Genomic DNA, 8,628 nt, shown 5'->3' with positions numbered 1-8,628 from the left:
AGCAGCTGCTGCTGCCCCGCTGACGTGGGGACAGGACCCATGGGCAGGCAGAGCTGGTGTGTAGGGACAGGACCCACGGGCAGTCAGAGCTCCTGCTGCTGCTGCTGCAAAGTTGGGTGGAGAGTAAGGCTAAATTTAAGGCATAGGTATGTGAGTTATCTCTTTACAAGACAAAGACTATGTAAAAAAGTTAAAATGGTATCAGTGCCCATATGGTCTGGCCATTTGGCGGTCTCACAACTTTTAGGTAAGAATCAAACTGGATTAAGTAAATGGCAGAAGTCACCGCTTGAATTTTATCCTCGGCTAAAGACAAAGGAGGATTTGTTGGGGGGGGTGGGGTGGGGGTCAGTTACATGAGGTTGCCAGGCAGTAACCAACTTAAGTTCTTGCCTCTGGCATTGATTAAGAGCTTCTAGAGATAAGACCATCCCCCCTTCTTCCTGGCACAGAGAGGGAGGCATCTTCACAGATAGAGGTTTCCCTTAGAAATGTAAATGTTTCCCAACAAAGGGGCAAACAAATTCCACTCCTTGGAGCCTGAATCTCATCTGTAGTTTTAAAACTAACCAGTCTAAAAATCCTCATCATAAGCCATTTTAAAATTAAGCAACCTAAAAATCCTCATCACTTAATATCATACCATGGACTAATAGGCACTGAATATGTTAGTGGTTTTTTAATATTAATTCAACATTGTGTAGGGGAGGAAGACAAACCCTTTACCCACTCTAGGTCCTTCTGGCTGGCCTATAAATTAAATTGACATGAGACAGAATAACAGGAGAAAATCAAACAAATATTTATAATATGTGTGTGTGGGGGAAACCCAGGAAAGCTGAGTAACTAGCCAAAATGGCGGAGGCTCTTCCCTTAAGTACCATCTTCAGATAAAGACAAAGGAGGATGTTGGGAGGGTGGTTTGGGGCTTCAAAGGGGAGGAAGGAAATTCACATGGAAATGGAAAAACAAATGTTTGGTAGATAAGAATGGGCTTAGCAAGGACCCTCCCAGTCTACAGATACTCAGAGTTATCTATGGTGATGGGCTGTGCTGGGGACAGGCCTTTCGTCTTAACTTTGTTTTAGGCAGCTAAGGGGGGAGGTCAAAGTTTCTTTCAGAGTCTGTTGTTCTTGAAAATAATCAAAGCAAGGCAAAGAGACACATTTTGGGGTGGCCAATTCTGATCCCCCACAATTGCAATCGGAGAGAAACATAATGTTTCAAATATTTTTAAAGGAATAAGATTAAGATTTTTCTCCTTCTTATTGTATGAAATACAAGAGTGATGAAAATTTGTATGCAATTTATGAAATCATCAAGTTTAGAGGAATCAAAGGGAATTTTAACAGCTACTATGATCAGGTTTATTAAGCAAAAATATTAGTTATCATTGAGGACACATTTGAAAAAGTGGTGGTTTTAGAGTTAATCTTACAAAAATAATAGTAACTTATTATTCACTTGCCCAGTTTTCTTCTTTTACTAAGCATATATATTTCTATGACACCCCATCTGTGCACACACACACACACTCCACAGGTCATGGTGTGTTTTGTAGAATTTTTCGGGAGGTTTATGCGTTTCTTCCAAAAAAAAGAATCATTTGAACTACATCTTAATAATTGCTGCCCTTACTAGAATGTAGAAAATAATAAAATGGTTTATATTGTTATTACTGTTCTCCAGGAGAGAATAGTTTTCCTACTTCTACAAAGACAATAATGTTGGATGCATATCACGATTTTATTATGTGAATAATCTGTATCCTGAAACAACAAATCAGTGAAACTCTCAATACTTAGCTCTCTAAAATAGAGCTAAACATCTTTTCCTTCAAAGATACTACATGAATTAATATGTTTTATTTGCTTAGCACTGAGTGATACACACCACCTTCCTTGGATAAAAGTAATTTTCAACCCTGGCTTGGGACCACTGGATCAGGCAAAATGAAAGAAACAATTTTTTGAGGTGAGAAAGAGGTATAGTTGTGTAATTGTATAATTGTATCCTCTTCCAACTCCTAATTTCCACTTTCCAGGTCTATGAAACCCAGTGTGCCTCATTTGTTATCCTTATGCAGATGCATAAGAACCATACAAAAATGGTCTCATCAGTGTTATTTGTCATATTAGATAATGAAGAGAGAAAATAGCATTTTAGCACCATGAGGTCAATAATTTATGATATATAATGTGCCTGTGGAATATTACAAAGTAGTACAAAGTTAGGAGTTACAGCAACACACACCAATAGGATTAGATTTCAGAATCCCAGTGTTAAGTGGAAACAAAGTTGGGAATACTACATACGGTATGATAATATTTTTATAATGCAAAGTAAATATTACATCTATTGGGGGTATAGGTAATAAAACTATTTGTTAAAGGTATGGGATGAATAAACACAAAATTTCTTGTCTGGAGGAAGAAAAGGTAATAAGATAAGAAAATGGACAAATGTGGATGTGATGGTATCAGTAATATAGTTTGTAAGATAAGTGATGATTCACACGTGTTCATTTGGCTATTGTCCTGCATAATTTATCATAATTTGGATATATAATAATATGCATATGTATATATTAATATATTTGTATAATTATGTATCTACTAGCTTTAAAAAGCTATTTTATTATATATAATGAGTTGACCAGTTAATCTCCTTAGAGTTTCCCATAGACGTAGCACATAGTGAGTACACTATGTGGAGAGGAATTTTTTGTTCTCGTCCTTTGGATCTATGTCTTATTTTCATCCTGGAAGCTAATAGTCAGAATAGGGATAAAAAATGAATAATACGAGTTAGAGATTCCTCCCAATGAAACGAATTTAATAACATAAGACTGTTCAAATGTATTTTAACAGATTGCATCAAAAACACTATTGGGAGTATGAATAATTAATAGTTACACTTTACCTAGAAAAATAATTATTTCAGAAACCGTGTAAATTATGCTTTTCAATAGAAAGAAGTATTACACTATTGTTGGAAAGGACAGATAATGCGTAACACTTAATGCATGGCCTGGGGGAAATATGCTGCGTTAGGATCCTCTGGGCAAATAGAATGGACTTTAGAAATCTATATGATTACTCCCTGCTGCTTCAGAAATGGAAACTATTGTGTTTAGTAAACTTGGAAAGGTATTGATTATTATTTAATCTGACCCAATATTGTGGGGGAAATAAAGAGTAAAATCTCTAAGCTATTGCATCCAATTTTAATTACACGAGAAGAAATAGTGGCAGTGAGGGGCAATCTCATTTAAGCTCAGCCCAGTCTGGTTTACTCTTCCCATAGCAACGAAAAATGGATTCTATCATCACGATCATCATCATGGACATAACAGTGGAGGAAGACAGAGTACGCTGAAAGAAACAGATTCAACAGAGCTTCCAAACTTGTGCACAGTGTAATATTAAATTTGCATTTCCTTCCTTTCCTTCCAATCTATCTAAATTTGTTATTTTGCATATAGGAGATATTCAGTGCTTTTTTTTTTTTTTTTTTTTGCTGAGGAAGATGCACCTGAGCTAACATCCATTGCCAATCTTCCTTTCTTTCTATGTGAGCTCCAACCACACCATGGACACTGATGAAGTGGTATAGGTCTGTGCCCAGGAACCGAACCTGGGCCATGGAAGCAGAGCATGCCAAACTTAACCTCTAGGTCGTGGGGCTGGCCCACAGTGCACTTTTTTAAAGAAAATGAAGCTGTCCCTTGGTTTCATCTTATATAAAAGGTCAGAACTGAATTAGAATATTTCTAAGCTCTCTGTGAAACAGCTTCATTTGTTAGAAAAAATTATAACGTTTGGAAGCAACAGACCTACATTAGAATCCTAGTTCTGAAGTGTACAGGTCATGTTATCTATTTTCTCTGGGCCGCTATGACTTCATCTGTAAATGAATCTGCATTATATTGATCTAAACTGAAGGACTGTTGGGCAGCAAAACCTGACATAGAGTAAGCACCCAACAAAAGGTACTAGGACAACTACTTATAAATATGAAAAAAAGAAAGGCTCTTCACACAGAAGATACTGTGCTTTGCTTTTTTTTCCCTTTAATGTGTACTATTTACAGACCTACCAGAAACTATTTAAAAATTTTAATATGAGCTGCTATGTTAGTGCATGCATTTTGGCCACCATATGCAATATTGTTTCCGTTTTTATTTTCCCACCAATATATTGCCTATGATGTTAGCATATTTTTTTGTTTTGTTTTAGTGGTCATGGTATAATGAACAAATGCATTAAATGAATAATAAAAACAAATGCAATAAAGCTTGGTACAAGTGATCAGTTAGTGTTAGTTATTATGATCGTATTCACATCTACATGATTCATTTATAAGGCATGATATTAAGATAGCAACCAAATCCAGAACTTGAAATTACAAAACAAGCAAGGAATATTAAATGCAGTGTTCATTTATCTCTGTTTCATAGAGCAATCAAAACACACTTTATTTTCTAGGATTATATTTAAATAAGGTATTGACATTTTATTTTTGAGGTGAATCTTTCGTATATAGGACATTGAGAACATGAAACAGTAATGTTATTAGAAAAACAGTTAAGAGTTACCATCAGGAGTTTCACAGAAGAGTTTATTCTAATCATTAAATAACAATTGTTTGATCTACTTTGTGTTTACTTACGATATCTTTAAAATGAAATTGTTCTTTTTAATGTCTCAAAAATAAACATACATATACAGGAAATATTGTAGATTGCATTACACATGCTTTTTAAACCATACATAAGCTATCAATCATATATACATTATGTAGTGTTTACATATGGAGGGCATGTTTGTACAGTTGTATATAAATTTTAGATAGGTATAAGAATCAAATTATATACACTTGCACATCTATGTGGCGTTTAGAAGAATTTTTGGTACAAGTTACATAGGCAAAGTATAGTTCTCATTTTAGGTGTGGTGAAATAATAGCTCAGGGAAATATACTTCATGATTATATACATAATGCTTATACGTACTTTCAGGCTTATGCATTTAAAATGAATTAGAAAACGGGCCAGCCCCATGGCCGAGTGATTAAATTCACGCACTCCGCTTTGGCAGCCCAGGGTTTCTCCGGTTCAGATCCTGGGCGCGGACCTAGCACCACTCATCAAACTATGCTGGGGAGGCATCGCACACAGCACTCCTAGAAGATCCTACAACTAGGATATACGGCTATGTACGGGGGGAGCTTGGGGAGAAGAAAACAAAGAGGAAGACTGGCAACAGATGTTAGCTCAGGTGCCAATCTTTAAAAAGAAAAAAAGAACTAATTAGAAAACAAGGATACATACTCATTTCTTTTTTCAGTTATTCCAGTAAAACCAATGCTAGTATTTCAGAGAACAAGCTCCTTTCTCTTAGCTATGGAAAAGTTTATCATAGCATAAAAATATGTGTTGTTCATATAGGTTCAGAATAAATGAGGGCAGCTTTCATACACCATTTAGAAATGGTTCCAACCACTTGCATTCTAAGTTTATTCATGAAACACATACTGTTCCTGCACTATATTTTCTCCTCCTTTCTTCTCCATAGGGGCGAAAGGACTATAAATTTACCATCTGCTCGAAGACTTTCTGGCCATAAAGACTGCAGTTAAAACTATGTTAATAGCTCAGTTCAGACAAGAATGATTCCTTAATTTTCATTTCTTATAGGGTAAGTTAATTAAATCCATTAAAGCCATTTTATCACTCCATAAGGCTACTCAGGTTCTTGTTTGCTTCTATTTTAAAATTCCAGAAAAATTCTACAGATCTGTTATCTCCATAATTTCATTCCTACAAAGCCTATTTTTTGCAGCATCCTGACTTACACATTTAACAGTTAAAATGAGTTAAATAGCTTGTTTTCTATAGGTAGGTTGTTGCTAAAATTAAAATTCTGTTGATATTGCATAAAAATATATTCACGGAGGAAAATAAATCACCTAGGCGTCTGTTCATGTTCAGGACCACCCTGAAAGCCTGAACATAAGAGAACAGAATCCATAGGGCCCCAAAGATGAAAAATCTTAGCCTTTATTGGGACAAAACCCGCTTAGACTTTATTGGGAAAAAACCCACAAAATGCACAAAAGCACAATATAACAATCACATTGTAGGGCACAGTTATAAATTCCTACATTGAAAAAATTTTCAGTCCTTTGTCCTCAATTTCCAGCTTAGTGTTGAGTGTAGACTTAAGATGTTCATGGACTCGGTTTTGAACAAATTCATGGATTCTTCTATTTGAGGAAATAAAAGAGGGACAAAATATGTTTGGGATCATTGGGAAGGTTTATTGGCAGCGTCCTTAATGATTAATACAATTTGTCAGGTTGAGAAATAAAGGAATGCAGACATGTCAAAGAAACAGGAGGTTACTCACGTAGTGATTCCCAAAACTCAGGAGTGACTCAAAAGTTAATGAATAATTCTGTCGGATAGTCTAACATTTCAAACCAAAGGCTCATTCATTTATTCAGTTGACAAGTATTTATTGATTGCTGACTGTGTGCCTGGGGATGCAGTGGTGTTCAAGACATACTGAGCTTCTCCTGTGGTGAGAAAGAGTAAAAAGCAGTATAGACTGTGAAATGGGGGGTAAGGATAAGGCGGCATGGGAACCCATAAAAGGGGCATCCATTAAAGTCCTGACATACAGGGAAATCTCTCAGTAAAACAGATATTTATATTAAAATCTATTAAAATTGCTACAGATGTGTTTCGTTTAGTGAGAATTTAGATTCATGGGCAAAGATGCTGCATGTATCTTCTTCTCAAAAAACTTACATTACTTTCCTTTGAAATTCTTTCACTTACCAGCCAAAAAACCTGACCTAACTAAAATATACAGACTATTGTATAATTTTAACTTTAGTTTGTGACAATCTCAAACTGGAGTATTTTGAAAACTTTAACAGCAGTTGATACATTTCTTTCAAAAACAGAGAAACATAATTCTTAAACAGATTTTTTCCTTGAAGTCCATGACAGCGTACTAATAAAATAAGTAACAATTTTTTTGAAATGTGTTTCAGATGTTTTCTGCCTAATTTTCTACTCAAAATGTTCTATCAAAAACTCCAAAACTTTTCTCAATTTTTTTAAATGGCTATACTCCATTTTCTGCACTCATGGTTTTATATGTAAGATAATTTTGATTAGCGCAGAATTACTTTTACTATTTAAAAGCTGCTCATGCAGATGTATCACAATGCTGTATTTCCTCTGAGTGATGCCTACACTTTTCCCTTATGAAAGCATCTATTGTCTGCATCGCAACTCATCTCATTTCATAAACACATTCAAAATTACAAAACCAGAATTGTACATGATTTATAATAATATTATTATATCCTATTCATATTATAGTAGCATTAAGTGTAATCTTTAAGCATGGTATTAAGCTACATGACATAAAATTTAAAATATTTAGCCCAATGAAATCTGACTTTAAATGAGCACTGTTTTGGAAAATGTAAATATTTTTCTTATTTCTGAAACAGAAGAAAATTTCTGAGAATAATTGGGAAACAGAAACCACTGAGCTTTTAATCACTCCTACCCTCATCAAAACAAAATTCTGTTTGTTCCACAAATGCTTTTAGCACCCATATTTGGGCACCAGGAACCCTTCTAGATATTGAAGATGTGGATGTGAATAAAATTGATAGGCTAACAAAGGGAGAATCCTGGAGGTCATTTGGAGATGTTTGCTCTCTTCCCTAATCCGTGTACTCCTTCCTGCATTCATTTATCCATTGCACTTAGGAGAGGCTATTTTTCCTATTCGACATCCACAGTACTAGGTACTGGGATTCAACAGTGAATGAGATACGCTTAGATGTTCTCTCTTAAAGCAAAGTATCCTGCAAGAGAGATAATTTACACAATCATAAAAGTGAATATGATACCAGCCCTGATATCAGTTCCCCTGCATTAAACCCAGCATATATGGGGTTAAAACCAAAAGCACTGATCCCCTTTCCCCACTGACTCCTTGGCCTCCTGGCACCAGAATCCACTACCCACCACAAAGGCAGACAACCAAAGACATCCACCCATGGATTCCCTTATTTTGCCATCTTCCTTCCTGCAAGCAGCCTCACAAGGCCAAATGCAGGCTGGTGGGAAAGCACCAACCAGCAAGGCCACAGGCTCCCCCTCCCCTACAAGCAGCCACATTCCTCATAACCTTGAAAACCCCTAACTTCCCATCTTTTGGGAAGACAAGACGAATTTGTGGGCTCACTCTCATCTCCCAGGTGACATTACCTGTAATAAAAACTCTTTTCTCGCCATAAGCCTGGTGTTCCTGTTTTATTTGGGCTCTCTTGTGTGGTGGGTAGAGAACCTATGTATGTGGCTGGTAACAAATACATCAATACACACTACATTTAATACGATACAGGAAAAATAAGTGAAAATAGGAGTGATTGCCAGGTCAGAGATGGCTTCTTCTGAAGAACTGATATTTAATCTAAAAATGAAGTCTTTCTAGAAAGTAGTAATATTAATTTCAGGGAAAGATAATTCCAAGAAGAGAGCACCACTTGTTTAAAACCTTTAAAGCAGAAAGGAATGTGGCACATTCAAGGACTTGA

The sequence above is a fragment of the Equus quagga genome, chromosome 12, assembly GCF_021613505.1.
Source record: "Equus quagga isolate Etosha38 chromosome 12, UCLA_HA_Equagga_1.0, whole genome shotgun sequence".
Taxonomy (NCBI): Eukaryota; Metazoa; Chordata; class Mammalia; order Perissodactyla; family Equidae; genus Equus; species Equus quagga.
This window is presented reverse-complemented; position numbering follows the sequence as displayed.